Source organism: Cupressus sempervirens, chromosome 11 (genome assembly GCF_028749045.1).
Source record: "Cupressus sempervirens isolate cs-2001-9-10 chromosome 11, ASM2874904v1, whole genome shotgun sequence".
NCBI classification, from domain to species: domain Eukaryota; kingdom Viridiplantae; phylum Streptophyta; class Pinopsida; order Cupressales; family Cupressaceae; genus Cupressus; species Cupressus sempervirens.
In genome coordinates, this window is record NC_143128.1 from 522,610,614 (window position 1) to 522,629,395 (window position 18,782).

Sequence of the window (18,782 nt, forward strand, 5' to 3'; positions counted from 1 at the left end):
TCCAAATGTGGATCCGGTACTCCTCGGTGTGGAGGCTCTTTTGTCAGTTTTTCCTCATTTTTGAGTTCTGGTAGTGTTTTTATTTTGTATGGGCGACATTTGTTCAGCAATGTGCGATATTAAAAAAGTGTCACACGCCCACACAAAATGTATCATATGATTCTGTAAAGTGTCGCACACCTCTTTGAGAAGTGTCACGCGACACTTTCTAGTATCACACGCCTCTTAGAGTTGTGTCACACGACATTGTTAAAGTGTCACACGCCTTAAGGAAAAGTATCACCCAATCCCTGAAAGTGTCACACTCCTTGAGAAATGTCGCACGACACTTTTCTATGCTGCATTAAAGTATCACATAGTTTTTTGTAAAAACTTGCATGGTTAGATAGCGGGCACTTTTTGTCATGATCTGAACATTTTTAGAGTTGATCCAGATACCCTTTTGGGCATTCTTTGACCCTATGTTGTTGCATTTTGAGTTCTGGTGGTTTTTCTTGAAATCCAATTTTTGGGTTTCTATTTTTGTCCTTCGGGGTTTAAAATATATCGTTTAAGTATAAGAAACTTATACTTAAGATGCATTTTAATATATGCGACAATTCATTTGAGATGGGTTTCAGACCTCTACGGGCTAAGATAAAGATTCTAGGAAATTTCAGGGCTTCAGATTTTAGACTTAGCCAATTTTCAGGAGTCTATTTTTGATCTTTTAGCTTGGTTGATCTCTTATGGTTTCTTGTTTGCATTTTGGTTAGTGGTAACATTTGGAGATCCGTTGGGTGCCAGGATGGTCGTTTAGTCTTCTATTGCGATCTGTATGATTCATGTATGTTGTTGTCTTGTGCACTTACACTTGTTTAAAAAATAAATAAATTATTATTCTGGCTTGTTTTTCATCCTTGTTTCCAAGGATCTCTGGGTGGGACATTACATTATGATACTTATTAAATGATATTCATTAAATGATTTATATCTTAAAAGTAAAATATAAAGCATCTAATAACTATCATTTAATAACTTTTATAATATGGTTTATCCTTTCTTATTTTAATAAGTATTAGTTATTTTTTTTTATATAAAACATTAAGTAATAAGAATCAATAACTTAATATTTCAATAAAATAGCTAATATTTATTAAAATAGCAAAAAAGAATAAATTATATTATAAAAGAAGCCAATGAAGGAAATGCATATTTAACCTTCTAAAAGAATTAAACAAAACAAACACTTTGCAAAAAAGAAAAATAATATAATGTCGATTTAGGGGAAGAAAGACTTGGGTGACAGCTTGTGACCATTTAGAAATTAAACAAGGCAAAAAAAACTCCTCCCATAACAAATATAAATATAGATATTTCTCAAGGGAAAAGAGATCTCACCGAATACCTACAGACTTCAAAACTTAATTGAAAGGAATTTGGGGTAGAATAGATAGAATACCCTAATCATTCCTTCATTTTATCATTTTGCATTGTTCTGGAAGCCTATTTTGGGGCTGCGGCTAGGAGGGTTTCTTGGAGTTATTCGCTGCCATGAAGATTTTGATGGCCACCATGCTTGAGTTTCATTGCTATTTGAAAGTCGAAGCCACCATGAGATGTATGTGTTGAAAGGTATCAAAACTCTGCTGTTAGATTGCATGTGGAATGAGAAAATCGATTGCTTGCTGCCATCGAAAAAAGTTTGAAAAGTAGCTCAATGCATTTGGATATTTAATTGTCTCCTATTGGCCACCATGAATGTGAACTCAAGCCTTCGATTTTTTATTTTATTTTTATATATGGCTTCTCCAGTATTAGTTGTGGGTATTGTTTGCCTTTGAACATGAATTCATTGCTAGAATTGGAAGGTTTTGTTGTTTCATATGTATATTATTGTTTCCTTTTGGATTTTCCAGTTGGTAATACGTATGTTGCAATATGCAAAAATCATATTACTTGTTTTCTTTACAAGACATGGAGGATAGCTTCTTTACTATCACAGGATTTCCATTCTACATCACACCCTTGCATACTACCTCTAAACCGCCCTCTCCTTTTATTTCCCAAAAAAATCTTCTGTAGCAATTTTTATTTCTGTTAAACTGAAAAGATGAGCTTTCCAGCCGTATTCTTGAAATCTTCACTATCATCAGCTGAAAAAAATCTTCTTTTCCTTTCAGCTATGGATATTTTCTAACATTGATTTGTTGCTATTATACAAATTGGAAATAAGCTTTGGTGACTTGAAACATGACCTGTAGGAATGAAGATCATTTTGTGTAACAATCATGGTTCCTTTTCCTTCTAGAATGACTCTGAACATGAATGAATTTCAACATTCTAGATGTTCTAAATTATGCACATCCTCAATAGCCGTTAATAACTCTTTGTAGTCATCATTCCTTCCTCCGTTGATCATAGCATAACCCAGAAACAAGCATTTAAATCAGTGAAACTGCAATAGTTAGAGGTGAATGCCGAGTTGTAAATTGGAACATTTGGAACAACATGATATGTATTTTTAGTTATTTTATTTCCTGGGACTACATTTGAAATTTCATCTTGATCACTCTTTGAAGAAGAAGCCATGCCAAAGCCAGCTAGGTTGTTGCACAATTATGCTTCTTTGGCAATGAGACAAGTTTGAATAGAAATTCCATTCCTTTTTAGACTTTCATGTTGAAACTTTGAATGTATTTTCTGGCTTCAGATCTCGATGACAAACTTGCATTGAATGGCAATAGTTGGTCCCAAAGATAAGTTGTTGTTAAAGATGATGATCTCAAACAAGAGATGATATAGAAGCTGATATAGAAATGGTAACTACAGTATTAACAAAGCTGCATCCTCTCCGTTGGCTTCCTGCTCTTTATATGCATATGTTATTCTACAGTACCTCTCACACTATTATGTAACAATACATTATCATTATTTGAGCAATCCTTATAACCCCAACAAACTTAGAGCAACAACATAAAATGAGAAATCAGAAAATTTCAACCTAAGAGCCTTTATCAGATGACATCCATAAAGAGACCTTCCATTTCCAAGCTTTAGCAAAATATGTCAGTAGCAGCAATATCCAATTACCCATAATTTCTCTCCCTTTGTAGTATTACAATTTCTCTTTATTGTTGGTTGTTATAATCATTTTTATTTATCAACATTTCCATATTAGAATCTGGTCAATATTCCCATCATTTTAATAAATATTAATTATTTTTTCTGACTAAAAGAAAATAATCAGGGTACACTGTCAACAAAATGAATATTGTTCCATTTCTTAAAAGCAAGAATGCACGAAATTTTAAACTTTATCCTTGTTCCAGTACAGCTTTGTGTTTCCCTTTCCTACTTTGCATAAGGAACACTGCCCGACCTTTGTACTGCTCTTTGCCTAAATGCTCTGTTCTTTTCAGCAGTTCACTCTTTTAATGGTATTTCATGATGTTCGAGCATGGGCTCGTGACACTCACAAATGGTTTTTTACCTCTTTCAATACTAGATGCCAATAACATTGCTTTATTTTCTTTCATGACAGAATGCATTGGCAGATAGAAAATATAGTCGTAGAGGTAGGTAGTCATTGCTTAGATCCCTCAGGATCTAACATCAGTTGCCTTATTTTATTTTTTTGCAGTTGCTGGGGATCATGGAGTTTGGAGCTGGACAAGTGCAGTAGGAAAAGAAACCATAACCAATCAAAGCAACAGACAATGATTGGTTATCTCTATTCCTATTTCTTTCATGTATATATTTATTTGTTAGTGTATTTCTTGATGAAAGAAAATTAATCAGTTATCCTCACGGCTTGTGTGAGATTTTCTCCATTTAGCACATTAATTCATTTCATATTGTAAAAAATGAAAATTGTACATATTAGTGATGATCTATACAATGAACATTGTATCTCTTTTGCGCATGGTTTCATAAATGATTGCAAAAAGATAAAAAATGAATAGAAAATGAATACTTTCTTTTGCAACATTTTCTGTGATGTTACTTGAAGTAAAAATTTAGCATGTGTGAAATTTTGGTAACAGAGACACAATAAAAATTTGTAGAAGCAAGAATGGTATGAAAACTTCTATACCTAAGTCTATTAGTAATTATTCTAAATACAAGAAGATAGGGCATCAAGCACATGAATGAAAATCAAAGAAAAATGATTCATTCACTATATTTAAAGGACATTGCTACAACTCTTAGAAATATGGACATAGAACTCATGAGTCTAGATTCAAGACAAAGTTCAACTAGAAAACTAAGAAATAAACTCATGCACCAAGAAGAGGAAATTCCTATAATTGGGATTACAATACACGGTATAGTTTTCACTATTATGGAGAGTATGGTCACATCCTAGAGAGTTGCATCAAGACACATTTTAGAGGGAATTACAAAAAGTGGTTGAATAGAGAAATAATATGCTTCAGTTCTCTCAAAGTTGGACATATTAGTAAAAATTGAGAACTAAAGCACTAGCACCAAGAAATTGAAATGACAAGGTTGAGGGAAAGAAAACATGGATAGAGAGAGTGAAAGTTGGAAGAAGTGGAGAAAATGAAGCAAGGATCACCCATCTAATGAATCACATGACATCTAATTAAATGAAGAAGGTATGTAGGAATTGTATATTCAATGATATATTTTACATCAGTTCCTAACATAGATGTGCTAAAAGTTCATATTTGCATAAGTTAAGATGCATTAAGAATAGAACCATAGAAAGGGAAAGTAAAAGAGAATCATTTTCTTTGTAAAGTACCAAGCATTAGTGGTAAAATCTGTATTGACCAAGATTTGAATAATAGATCAAGTGATTGAAAATATTGATATATTAATCAAATGAATTAGTTTTGGCCTAGTAGGGAAACCTTGACCAAGAAAGTATAGAGACCAACTAGCTCTCATATACCAACCAAGTATGAGAGCATTTATTGTATATCTAGAATGAATATTTGAAGGTATTTGTCAAATTTGACCATACATTTTTATTCACCAAGCATTTTTCGAGCTCACAAGTGATTTAAAGGAGATTAAGGTGATTTTAGAGATGAAACAAGTGAATCATAGTGGAGCACTGAAAAATTTCTTAACATTAGTTAGTGTTACTAGTGTAGGAGCACCACACACAATCAAGTCAAAGTTGAAGTTTATGTAGACCTTAAAGACCCTCAATACAAATTAGGAGGATGGAGTGTATAAGCAGGGTCATCAAATAAATTGGAGGGTCTTAAAGCCTATAATGAAACTAAAATAATGCAATCTGTCAATCATTTTGTAAGTCCTCAAAAGGACTAATAGTTGGTTGTAATGGACCAATGTTATCCAAGTTTCAATAATGTTCTTAATAAGGTTTCTAGGAGTCTAAGATAGGTTGGGGATGAGTCTAGGAGGGATATTAGGAAACTAGGTGAAAGACTTTAATAATAAGAAAAGGGCTTTAATGTTTAATAAGCCAATTTATGTTTTAAAATTCAAATATTCAAACATGAACGACTAGTTAGGAAATGGAGGGAAAATATTAAGTTGTTTTGTTTAAACTTTAAACCTTCCATCTCAATGATGATAGTTAATTGGAATTAGTTATTAGGGAGTCTTATATAGGAGTCTCTATTATGAAGAGAAAGGGATCAATGTGTATGGACTGGTGTAAGACAACAAGCAATAAAATTCCAATTTTCTAGATATTTCCTTGATCTTTTAGCCTCAAAACATTTGGTATGGTATTTTGATGAATTGCAAGGGTTGATTATCCAATTGTTTTTATTGTTGAATGAATTTTCCATTACATTGACCTTGTTGTTGCGTCAATCAATTTAAAACAACATTTTAAACTTTGCCATTACTATCACAATAAGGCTTTAATAGAAATGATAGTCATTCCATGAATGTAAAGGCCTAATCTTCATGGAATGACATTGCTATAACATATATTATAGTTAATAACATCTCAAATGCACATTCGTGGGTGAGTAGGGTGATCATAGTGAAGAATAGTGAAGGAAAAATAGTGAAAATGGTGGATTGGGTATAGCAGTGGTTGATTTGGTCAAACAAGGAGCATGTTCGAAAATGTATTAGCATGTTGGATAGGAGATGATTTGATTTCCAATTGAGTGTAGGGTTGTGTGGAGACCAAATTTTGAAAAGGCCCTAAGGAATAAGGGTTTTGAAGAAAAATTTAGGGTTTTGCATTTGCAAGGTACTAAAGTCTAATTCCTTCAAGGTATGTGCAAGATCATGGTCAACCAAACTATGCTCTTAAGTGGTAATAAAAAATTAGAAAATCAGGGTTATGTCAACTTGACATGCAATTTTCTACTTGTTATTAACTTTATATCAAAAATTTGAGAGAAAAGAATCTTTCAAAAATTGAATATAATTTCTAAACTACTAGGACTTATCTCAAAAACATAAAAATTGATTGGTCAAAATTTTGAATTGTAATGCAATATTACAAAAATTTCTAAACAAAAATAAGAAGTAGACATATGTTTGACCACCTTAATCAAATTCAAATGATTTTTTTTTTAATAATATTCTAGATATAAGTAGTAGACTAATGCCTGGATGTGACAAATATTTTTTGGTATTTTTATTCTAAATAAATAATTTTTGACTTTAGTATTTTTGGAATAAAAAATTCTCATGTCTGACCACCTTAACTTATTCAAAACTCTACAAAATTAATTTTTTCATTTTTTCCTTATAGTAGAAGAAACAAAGAATGTGATGCATCTTTTGGATTTAAAAAATGTTGTACCATTTGAAAGTTATTGTTGTTTTTCAAGTAGTGTGTTAGTCAACACTTTATACGTAAGTCCATAGAAAATAAGTAATAATTACTTACTAAACTCATAATTTGACAAACAATACATTTATGAAAAAATAAGAACATTCTTAAGAAACCATTTTCATTTCATCAAATTTTGGTGAAAAAAAGGTCGTCAGCTACATGTTTGAAGTGAAAATCTCATAAAAATGGGCAAAAAGCACATTTTAAGGATGTTTCTAAAGTTGACCATATAGATTTGTTATCAAAAGATATAGTATACCTTATAAAAATATTAATTGTTGTCATTTAGTATCAGGGTGGGTGGGAAAAAAGTTGGAATAGATTTTGAAATGGTTTGAGATATTTCAGAACTAAAAAGTTTTCAGATTGCCATTTTTTGGCACACCATGATCCTGCACATACCCTTTAGGATTTGATGATTTCAAGACATAACTAAGTACTTTCTAGGAGCTGGAGTCATTAGGAGGACACTATCTTGTAGTTCCTTTGTAAAATTAGTCAATTTTGTGCATTGAAATAGGGCATCAGTCAAGAACAAGGGTATTGGTCCAAAGCAACTATATGAAAGTTTTGGATATGTTATTAAACTCCATAAAAGGTGTCTAAAAATATCATTATATTTCCAAGTTTCTTGAGAAAAGGTAGAATTATTTACATTCCAAGTATGCAACAGGATTAATGGGCAGAGTATTGGGCTTTTTGGAATAGTTTAAGAAAGAGTTGTGTGAATTGGGGTATATAGACTGAATTTGGAACCTTGGAAGCTAGAGTCCATGTGACTTAAAGCCTACGAACCAAAAATCCTTCATTTAGGAGCCTTAAAGATAGTCTTTATAGGATAAGCCTTTGAAGCATTCTAGGTTGTTAATAGGTCCAAGTGCCTAAACCTCTTAAGTTTGTAACTCTTTTTTTTTTTTTTTGAATAGTTTTCACCCTACCTATTGCATCAAGTGATATTAGAGTGGGAAAGGTCTTGTAAAGTTGCAGTGGTGTTGTAAAGTACCAAGTTGATCAAGCAGCTATGTTTGAGGGAGAAGAAGAGATTCCTACAAGGTTGACAATTATGGAGTTGGCAAAGATAGTGAAAGAACAAGTGGCAGATAACAAAAAGTTAAGGGCATCATTAGACCAAAGGGACAAAGAGAATGCTGAAAAAGATAGATTGATAACATCTATGATGGAGAGGCTATTAGCACTAGAGAAGAAGGATAAAAGCATCAGATTGGAGAGTTCTTGCTAATGGGAAGAAGCAATCAGATACCAAAAGATCTAGGCATATTCAGATCAAATTTTCTCATTCAAGGCAAGGTATGCAAGTTTATAGTTGATTCAGAGGTAGGTAATAATGTTTTATCTTATGAGGTTGGTAAGAAATTAAATTTGAAAAATTTTGCACATGCTACTCCTTATTATGCTACTTGGGTCAATGAGTCAGAATTTGTTGATTAAGGATCAAGTGGTGGTTGAATTTTTAGTTGGGAGTTATAGGGATAGAGTATTATGTGATGTCATGCACATGACTTGTGGGCATCTCATTTTAGGAAGATCTTGGCAATGTTCAAGGAAGGTTATGCATGATGGATATGAAAATACATATGTAGTTCAACAAGGAAGGGTGAAGTATAAATTATTTTCTTTGGTAAGGAGTCATAAGGAGTCTATGTTAATGTGATTTGGAGAAGAAATGCAGGCAAGAAGGAAGATTGATATAGGTCAAGGAATGGTACAACAAGAAGGAAATGTTGGGGGCATTAAGTTGCTGACAGAGCAATGGAAATATAATCCTACATCAAGAGGACTTGGAGATCCATACTATGTTCAAATTGGGCCAATCAATTGTCCAATGGTTGGGAAAATAACTAAAGTTGTAGTTAAGGGAGGCCAACAACAACAGGACACACTCAAGGGGGCAAAAGGTCAAGCCTTCAAGCAACAACATCACTGTCAAGAATCAGGATAGTCAAAGACACCTAAGTTTTATTCTTATCCTTGGAGTATGAATGCAGGGAGTCTGGGACAACAACAGATCACTTTTTGGGAATATATCATTCCTAAACATTAGATCACTATGAGAAAATGTAGTGGGTACAAGTACAACAACTCTTGGGGCAAGAGTTATTTTCATGGTGGGGAGTATGGTGCAAGTGCACCACACACAATCACGTCAAAGTTGAAGTTTATGGAGACCTCAAAGATCCTCAATACAAATTAGGAGGATGGAGTGTATAAGTAGGGTCATCAGATCAATTAGAGGATCTTAAGGCCTATAATGAAACTAAAATAATGCATTCCCTCAATCATTTTATAAGTCCTTAAAGGACTAATAGTTGGTTCTAATGGACCAATATTGTCCAAGTTTCAATAATGTTCTTAATAAGATTTATAGGAGTCTAAGATAGGTTGGGGATAAGTCTAGGAGGGATATTAGGAAACTAGGTGAAAGACTTTAATAATAAGAAAAGGGCTTTAATGTTTAATACGCCAATTTATGTTTTAAAATTCAAATATTCAAACATGAAGGACTAGTTAGGAAATGGAGGGAAAATGTTAAGTTGTTTTGTTTAAACTTTAAACCTCCCATCTCAATGATGATAGTTGGTTGGAATTAGTAATTAGGGAGTCTTATATAGGAGTCTCTGTTATGAAGAGAAAGGGATCAATGTGTACAAACTGGTGTAAGACAACAAGCACTAAAATTCCAATTTTCAGCAGATTTCCTTGATCTTTTAGCCTCAAAACATTTGGTATGGTACTTTGATGAATTGCAAGGGTTGATTATCCAATTATTGTTATTGTTGAATGAATTTTCCATTACATTGACCCTATTGTCATGTCAGTCAATTTAAAACACATTTTTGTAAATTTGCCTTTACTGTCATAGTAAGGCTTTAATAAAAATGAAAATAATTCCATGAATGTAAAGGCCTAAAATTCATGGAATGACATTGGTATAACCTATATTATATTTATTAATATCTCAAATGCAGATTCATGAGTGAGTAGGGTGATCACATCGAAGAATAGTGAGGGAAAAATAGTGAAAATGGTGGATTGGGTATAGCAGTGGTTGATTTGGTTGAACAAGGAGCATGTTTTATGTTTGAAAATGTATTAGCATGTTGGATATGAGGTGATTTGATTTCCAAATGAGTGCAGGGTTGTGTGGAGACCAAATTTTGAAAAGGCCCTAAGGAGTAAGGGTTTTGGAGACCAATTTGGGGGTTTTGCATTTGCAGCGTACTGGAGTCTAATTCCTTAAGGATTTGATCATTTCAAGGCATAACTAAGTATTGTCTAGGAGTTGGAGTCATTAGGAGAGCTCTATCTTGTAGTTCCTTTGACAAATTAGTCAATTTTACGCATTGAAACAAGGTATCAATCAAGAACAAGGGTAATGGTCCAAAGCAACTGTATGAAAGTTTTGGATATGTTATTAAAATTTGTAAAGGGTATCTAAAAATATCTTATATTTCCCAAGTGTATTGAGAAAAGGTAGAATTATTTACATTCCAAGTATGCAACAGGGTTAATGGGAAAAGTATTGGGCTTTTTGTAATAGTTTAAGAAAGAGTTGTGTGAATTGGGGTATATAGATTGAATTTGGAACCTTGGAACCTAGAGTCCATGTGTTTTAAATCCTATAAACCAAAAATCCATCATTTAGGAGCCTTGAAGATAGTCTTGATACAATAAGCCTTTGAAGCATTCTAGGTTGTTAATAGGCCCAAGTGCCTAAACCTCTTAAGTTTGTAACTCGTATTGTGTTTTGAATAGCTTTCACCCTACCAACTGCATCAGTTACTTTTTGGTGTCAAGTAAATTATTTTCATAAGATATCATAGAAAAGTTTATTTCTCAAAACCCTAGTTCAAGTGGCATCAATAAGAAAAATATTGAAGGATACTAATACTCCAATTGTGAGGAACAACTGGTGTTCTCAACCAAATTTTAGGGTCACAATAATTATTGAGAAGGTTGAATACGATATTGGTGTCATGTCATCAATTCCACCTAGAGTGTTAACTATTTAGGATGCAAGATCTTGATACCTATGAAAAGTAGGAGAGATTTGAGATTCTGAAATAAGGGTAGCTTATGAGAAGCTATGTAAAAATAGAGTCTTGAAATATGAGAACAAAATAGTTGTCGAGAAAGGGCTTACCCATGCCCTAGGGTTCCCTAAGGTTTTTCAGGTAAAATAGATAAAGGTCATGATCATTCATTTTTACAACATGAAGGTATGGTTAGAAGGACCAATCAAGATCAATAAGGCCATAATATGCTAAGTAACTGGTTACCCTACCTTGGATTGACCCAAAAGTATGACGAGCACAAAAAAGAATGAAATTGAAAAGATAACCAAGGAAATGTGGAATGGTAAAGGAATGTTAATTGATGGGATATAAGATCTTATAATTGAATTTTTAGTACATATGATTGCACAGAAGTTTTACCAATCCAACTGACTAAACAACATGTCATGCACTGTAGTGGATTTGGGATATAAAATTGTCAAGAAGGATCATACTAATGACCTTGTTGATATGCAATTGCAATAATTATTAGTGAATTTGGAGGCAATTAGAAAAGAAAATAATACATCATGTAAGTTTAGATCTTTACTAGCATGCATATTTTTATATGACTAAAAATAATTTCCTTTGATAGGAATAATATCATAGGATATAAATCAACCTGCTATAGAGAAATCAAATGACTTGATTAATAAGTTGGGAGAAAATTTTGAAACCATAATGGATATCTATTTTGAGGAGTTCAAAATTAAACTGATAAATGGAATAAGAATCCATAAGTTAGTCATTGATAAGCATTATAACAAGGTATTCTTTGTAGTGGACATAAATTTTGTACATTCTTAGGAAATAATACCAAGAATTTCATGTTTAAGGCATATGACTTATGAAGTTTATGTTGATGAGGTTTTAGTAGTAGTGACTACACTTCTAATTGAGGATCTTGGTGCTAATGTCAAGCAATTTGACACATGTGAAACATTAATGGTAGAATTAAATACATAATCTAATGTGCCTAAGACTAAGAAGAAAAGAAAGAGAAAGAGTCTTGAGGATAAGAATAATGAAGGGGAAGGATCGGAACAAATTGCTAAGGTTGAAGAAGGAAAGGGAAAAGAATAAGCTATTGTCAAGCCCAATGAAAAAAAGTAGAGAAAGGAAATAAAATTTTATCCTAGTTAAAGATGATCTTACTAGAGATGTGAAGAATTTTGTCACATCTTAGAAGCCAAAGATAAAAATCATAACAAGATCAAAGACAACTTAACCCTCAACTATCAAAGCTAAAGGATGTCCATCAAAGAAGAGACCAACCAACTCACCATAGAAGAATATACAAGATAGGCTGAGGAGAAAATTGATTATTGCATTAGAGGAGGAAGATGACGAAGAGACAAAGTATGATGAATTAGGAAAATTAAAAATTATAAAGAGACTCCCTCCATTGAATATAGATTAGGTATGTGAAAAGGTTAGACAATCAGGAAATTTTGCAGGATTCAAAGATATTAATTATGATTTTTTGAATAATGATGATCAAGTTAAACTTTAAGGAGCTATGATAGATATGATGATTAAATTTAGACATACACCCTTGGAAACGATGGATCCTGAATACATTTGTACAAACAGATAGATGCCAAATGGAAATGGGCACTACATTGGCACAAGCTATGCCAGATTTGGGGAAGACATATATGTCTCTAGCCCTTAAAGATTATGTGAAGAAATTTATGCCAAGAGATAGGGTATATAAATTTTTGAAGAATAAGGTTCATGAAGCTGAGTAGGATAGCATCAAGGTGTAGAAATAGGTGTTTGGAGTGATTACTCCACCAGTAGAAGTCAAAGAAGGTAGAGATGCAATTGAATCTGAGAATGAATCCAAGGAAGAGGTTGCTAAATTAACTCAAGAGATTAAGGAACTATTGCATCAATGTGAACATCAAGAGGTTGTTACTATCAAAGAAATATTTGAAACACCTCCATTGAACCAAAATGTCCTAACTGAAGAAGATATACAAAATCTCATATCAGATACAACTCTACCTTGTACAAATCTAGTCTTGTTACAAGTTGTAGATTATCCAAAGATTGTGACTAAAAAGATTGATAAAGTAAAGGTTACATCAATAGAAGAGCATACAAGTGTTGAGAAAAAAATCAAGGCAATAATTATATTTACACAATTAACTTGTATACCTATTCTTCAGAAAGTGGAGAAGAAAGAAAAGGTCAAAGGTACAAAGATGATCGAAGACCATGAGAAACTAAAAGAGAGAGAGAGGCTTCATTAGCACTTATACAGTTGCTGAGTGTAAAGCTTACAAAATCAATGAATGCTATACTTGAAAAATAGGTGTCACCTAATCAAGGGAGGTAGTAGTAGGCAATGAGATCAAGTAAGAAGGGGAAATAATTGCAACTATCACTACCCAGTAATACAACACCCAAATCTCATATTTTGACTCAGTCAGAGGAATTGGATGATGAGTCAATTAGTCTAGATGAGGTAATTACTTTACCCATGTATGAATTGAAAAACTTGACACTTGAGTAGATGTAGGAATTGCAGACCTTGTTAAGCCATAAGGCAAAGCAAGAACAATTAAGAAGAGAGCATAAGAAGAAATGGGCCCTACACATTGTTAGAGATATTTTTGTAGATGCATCTGGTATAACTAACTTAGATGGTCAACATATAATTTTGGAATAACTAGTATATATATTTGATAAATTACAGGTAGATGATATTGAGACCAATGATAAGCTAATGCAGTAGTCTAAAAGAAGATTTGAAACAAAGTTTTGGTGAAAATCTCTCATGAACTTGTAAATAGACAAGTAGATCTTCCAAATCAATCATAGAGTTAGAAACAATCTTGAAGACCATTCATTCATTGTACAAGAAGTTGAGTGATGTTGAGATTTTTACACTAGAAAATCAACATTCTATTGATATATTAAATTCTAATATTTGGGAAAGTACTATTTCATTAGGGAAGAATGCAAGTTCAAGCTCACTCTTATATAATGAGTTAACAACTAGTCAAGAAAGGTTAGTTGAGCTCATGGCTAGGGATATTGAGATTAGGAATGAGTATATCTTAATTCAATTTTAGTTACTACCCCATTTGGAAATCATTCAGAAAGAAGTATGTATTGCAGAGAATATTTTACAGAAGGACACACATTTTGTACACATTAAAGGACTAATTGATCTAGCCGCCGAGCTAGAAATTTAGTTTCAATTTTTGCAAAACATAAGAGAATAGTGGAATAAAGGCTATGCAAATATTTTGGCAAGCCATAAACTAATTTTTGATACGCACCAACTAACCCTAGTATCCCAAAGCCATTAGTACAAAAAAAGGGGGGAAATGAAGAATAAAGGGGAAAATAGGAAGAATAACAAGGAGGAAATAAAAGAAGTCAAGGCATCAGATGTTATAGAATCTAGATTTTATAGATTATAGTCTTAGGGGCATTATTTTTTATTACAATGACTATGCATGACATAGTGTTTTTTCCACTAACGTCAAAGGGGGAGATTGTTCATCTCTAAACCTATGTTGTCTATTTGTGTCAAACACTTAGTCATTTACTAGACAACAATGAATGGTCATCATTGTGACTAAGTCATCTAGTAAAGGTTAAGCATAACAAAGGACTTTTTTACTTTGCATTACATGCTAAACAAGTTAGTGATTGCCAAGCACCCTAGATGATACTGAGTGTATATGTAAACCAAGAAACTTTAGTAGAGACCAAGTAAATTGTAAAGACACTTTTTGACAAGTGAACAAATAAGCGTATCCATGTAGAAGTCAAGTGTTGGTATGAATGTTAACAATGACCAAGTGTCAATACATTTAGATGTCAAGCATATCAATTTTTTCATGTGAGGTTTTGATTGCACAAACAACTATGTAAATTATTTTGACCAAATTCCATGTGAGATTTAATATTTGTAGAGGTAGAAGAAGGAGATTATGCATCATTACAAAAGATAATGATCCTAAGGAATACAGATCAACCAATCAAAAAATTAGATATAAATAGAAAATGATGATTAATTGTAAATTGTCAATTGAGATCTAGAACTTTCATAGAACATATATTTAAGGAGGATTCTAACCACAAGAATTGGCATGAATGAATGAATGAAAGAGGAGAATATGCATGTGTGAATGAATGCACAAGTAAAGGAGGATACACAGATAAATTAGAGAAAGAAAGAATAAGTTTGGAATTAGTTTAGACAAGGGTAATCTAAGATATGAAGGAATGAAAGGAGATATCATATTGAGAGATCATATTAGACATTGTACAAAGGAGATCCAAAATTATCTTGCAAATAAAACTGAGGGTCAAGTATTGAATCAATTTTGAATAAGGGAAAATCTCTTAACTGAGTGATCCTAATAGGTCTATGCAAATATCCTAATAGAGTCCTTACTTTATTGTAAGTGTAAAATCATTTAATAGGGTAGGACTTAACAGTCTTGAATATTTTAATAGGGAAGACCCCTCATAGGGTAGATCATATATTATGATCAAACATTGTAACCCTAACATGTTAACTTTATCATTGTAATAATGACAATTTGTGGGTTTCATCCCCACCATAGTTCTACCTTCACCTTGAAGTGTTTCTAGGTTACCAAATCATTTGTGTTGTGTGTTGAATCTTTCATGGATATGACGTATGCATTTACATTCTAGTATTATAGTTTTAATGTTAGATCTAAGATATGAGATGAATTAGGTGTGAATTCAATAATTTGGTTTGTGAAGTTAAAGTTAAAGATTTTGATTCACAACCCCCACCCCCCCCCCCCCCCCCCCCCCCCCCTTAGTGTATTGTTTCCCAATAATCCTTCCAACATTTTTATGTGAATCCTAATTAGTCTTAGAGGTTAATTGTTTTCCACTTTGTTAAGTGTAGTTTCTCCCTAGTTTTTTCTATAGGGATTTGGGAGTATTTTCCCCATGCTAGGGGTCAAGGGGTAGTGCCCCTTATGGGGTCTAGGAGTAGAGCCCAAGGTGGGGTCCCAAGGTTGCACCCCAAGTACCCTCCCTATAAAGATATAGAGAAAGGGTGAGGGGTAACATCCCTTAAACCAAAAACAAATTTACTATTGTAAAAGGCATCGGGAGTTATTTTTCTATTGGATGACATATTCTAGCCTTAATTTTGTAAGTGACATAAGTATTACTCAAAATGGCTTTGGGTTAGGGATTTTAGGAGCTATAATGAGTTAATAGCTTCTTGCAACAATATTGAGTTGCAAGGGATTGCATATTATAATTAGGTACAAATCACTAGATATTAATATTGGACTTAGTGTTTGGTGGATGTATCCCAAGGATTGGGAGTACCACATTAAATCTTTGTGTCTACTATTATTTTATGTGTGCTTTATTCCTTTGCAATATTGGTTTTATTTGCATGTAATTGTTACTTATGTCTCTCTAATCCTAATAGAAAGAAATAAAAATAGAAAAAAATACAAGAAATGTTAGACATGTATCCTCAAATATGTAAAAAAATGTATGTAATGTCCCCACTTTAGTAGTTGTCCAATTGTGTGACCATTAGCCTTTTATTTTATTTTCTTTTACTTTATTTATCCCACATTGCTTGTGAAAAGTGATCAACCATATGAAGTAGGAATAAAAGGAGAGCTTGTGGCTATTGTTAGCCAACTTGGATATGAGAAGAAAATAGATGTGTGAGTTATAGATTTATTTTGGGCATTAGAGGACATCTATACTCTCTTGTGATATTCTAGACATCATTTTTCTTGGAGTTTTGCCTTTGGAATTCATTGCTATCAATTTCATTAATAGGTAGCATGGGCACATTTCTAGCTATAGGAAGATTGGGCGTTCACTCATATCATTCTCACTCCTTGTCCAATACTTATGCCATTGTAATGGGTTGATTTTATAAGGGTCTTGAACTGATTGAAGGCAATTTTTTACTATAGCAGCCCTGTAGTGTAGCACTATTCATATTACTATAGCAACAAGATGGGAAGTCATTACAAGAATATCATGTTATAATGCTAGAGTAATTGGTGAGTTTTCTATGTATTTAATTTCATTAGTTTGAAAACTAATATTATTTTAGTAGTAGTTCAATCTTCAATTTTCATAAATTCCTTCTTGTTCATGTTGTGTGGTTTCAAAATATATGCAAAAATATTAAAATCATTATCAGTAGTTGGTTCAATTCTTGAGCATTTCTAGGGTGCCCATTATAGTGGTATCAAAGCTATAAGTTGTACCATTCTATGGAGGTCTTATAGGGAATTTGAAATAGCCAGATAGAGGGAAAAGTGTTTGACAAAATGTCAAAACACTAAAAGCATAAATAAAAAGATCTAAGCACTTATATTTGAGCATGAGATAGGGGCTTTATAATTTATGCAATACTAGAGCAAGACAAAGTAGGAGATTAGACTTGCAAAGAGAATAGTCTAGTTCATTTGTGTAGAGGGAGATACAATCTAGGCATATAGACATAGAGGAGATATTCTTTGATCAAGACAACAGTATGGGTGACCAAGATGATAGGAATACATGATTAGGTGGAGGCAAGAATACTGATCCAGATTAGGAGGAGGTAATGTTTAGATGGTTACTGGGTATGTTAGAGGAGGGGCAACATATGCAACATGAGCAAAATAGGTGAATGGATATGATGTTGTAGCTTATGGCTAGAAAAATGGGTGTCAATATTAATCTAGGTAATTCCAACAACAAAAATGGGGGAAATGATAACAATAAGGGAAATGATAATAATGGAGGCCAAGGCAACAACAATGGTTTTGAGAATAACATTAATGGTAATAATGGACAAGGAAACAATTGGAAAGAGGCTGATAACTTTAGAGATGTTGCACACCCAACTCAAACAGTGAGCTCAAGACCTCTTCTACCCAAATCCCCACCTAGAGATTTGGTTCAACCAATAAATAAACTACAGATTACCACATTATAGGATCAATTCAGGAGGGACTGGGAGGCTAGAGTACAAGAGTTTCAAGCAGATATTTCCCTTAGAGATTATATGTACTTAAGGATGAGGCACATGCCTAGATCAAGAGGGAGAAATCAAAACTTTTAGCTAATAAAGAAATTTGGGAAACTTTCTTTACCTTATTATGATTCTTTAAGGAAGATGATTGCATGAGCTTGGGTACAGAAGGTAGATACACACTTATAGCTAAATCCTATTCCTAAGGAGGAGGCTATCAAGTATATGGCTATTCATTTGGATGGTCTAGCACATGAGTGGTGGCACCGTGGAGCATAATTAGATCACATCTTATGAGGAGTTCACTGAGAAGCTCATAAAGAGATTTGATACTAGGAACCTCGAGTTATAGTTTAAGGAGTTGGCACAACTCAAGCAATGAGTATCAATTGAGACACATATTAGTGAATTTCAGAGGTTAGCTATGTTGGTCACAGATATTTAAGAGAGGAAGTTAGTAGTATTATTTATGGATGGACTCTCAGATCCCTTGAGGGTTTGGGTCAAGGGACATGACCTAGCTACATTATAGGAGGTCACTAAAAGGCTTGTGACCTAGCACCTTATTCTTTTAGGAGTAGATTTCAACATAGGGATTCATATATGAAAAAGGAGGAGCAGGACAAAAAATATTTTCACAAGAATGCTAAGCCAAAAAGGGATAATAAGTTGGATAATGACATCCTAAATGGATTGAGGAAGAAGAAGCTATGTTTTCATTATAGAGAGCCTTGGGACTTATCTCATAAGTGTCATCTCAAGGCTAAGGCAAATCAAATGGAGTATTTCTTAACAGAGGAGTCACAATCAGAGAGGGAGGATCAATACTCTAATTTAGAAAAGGATAATACTACAGAGGAGAGCAACATTCCTAAGGATGAGAAGTGATTGGCATGATTAATGGGAGCTCAAAAGGAAA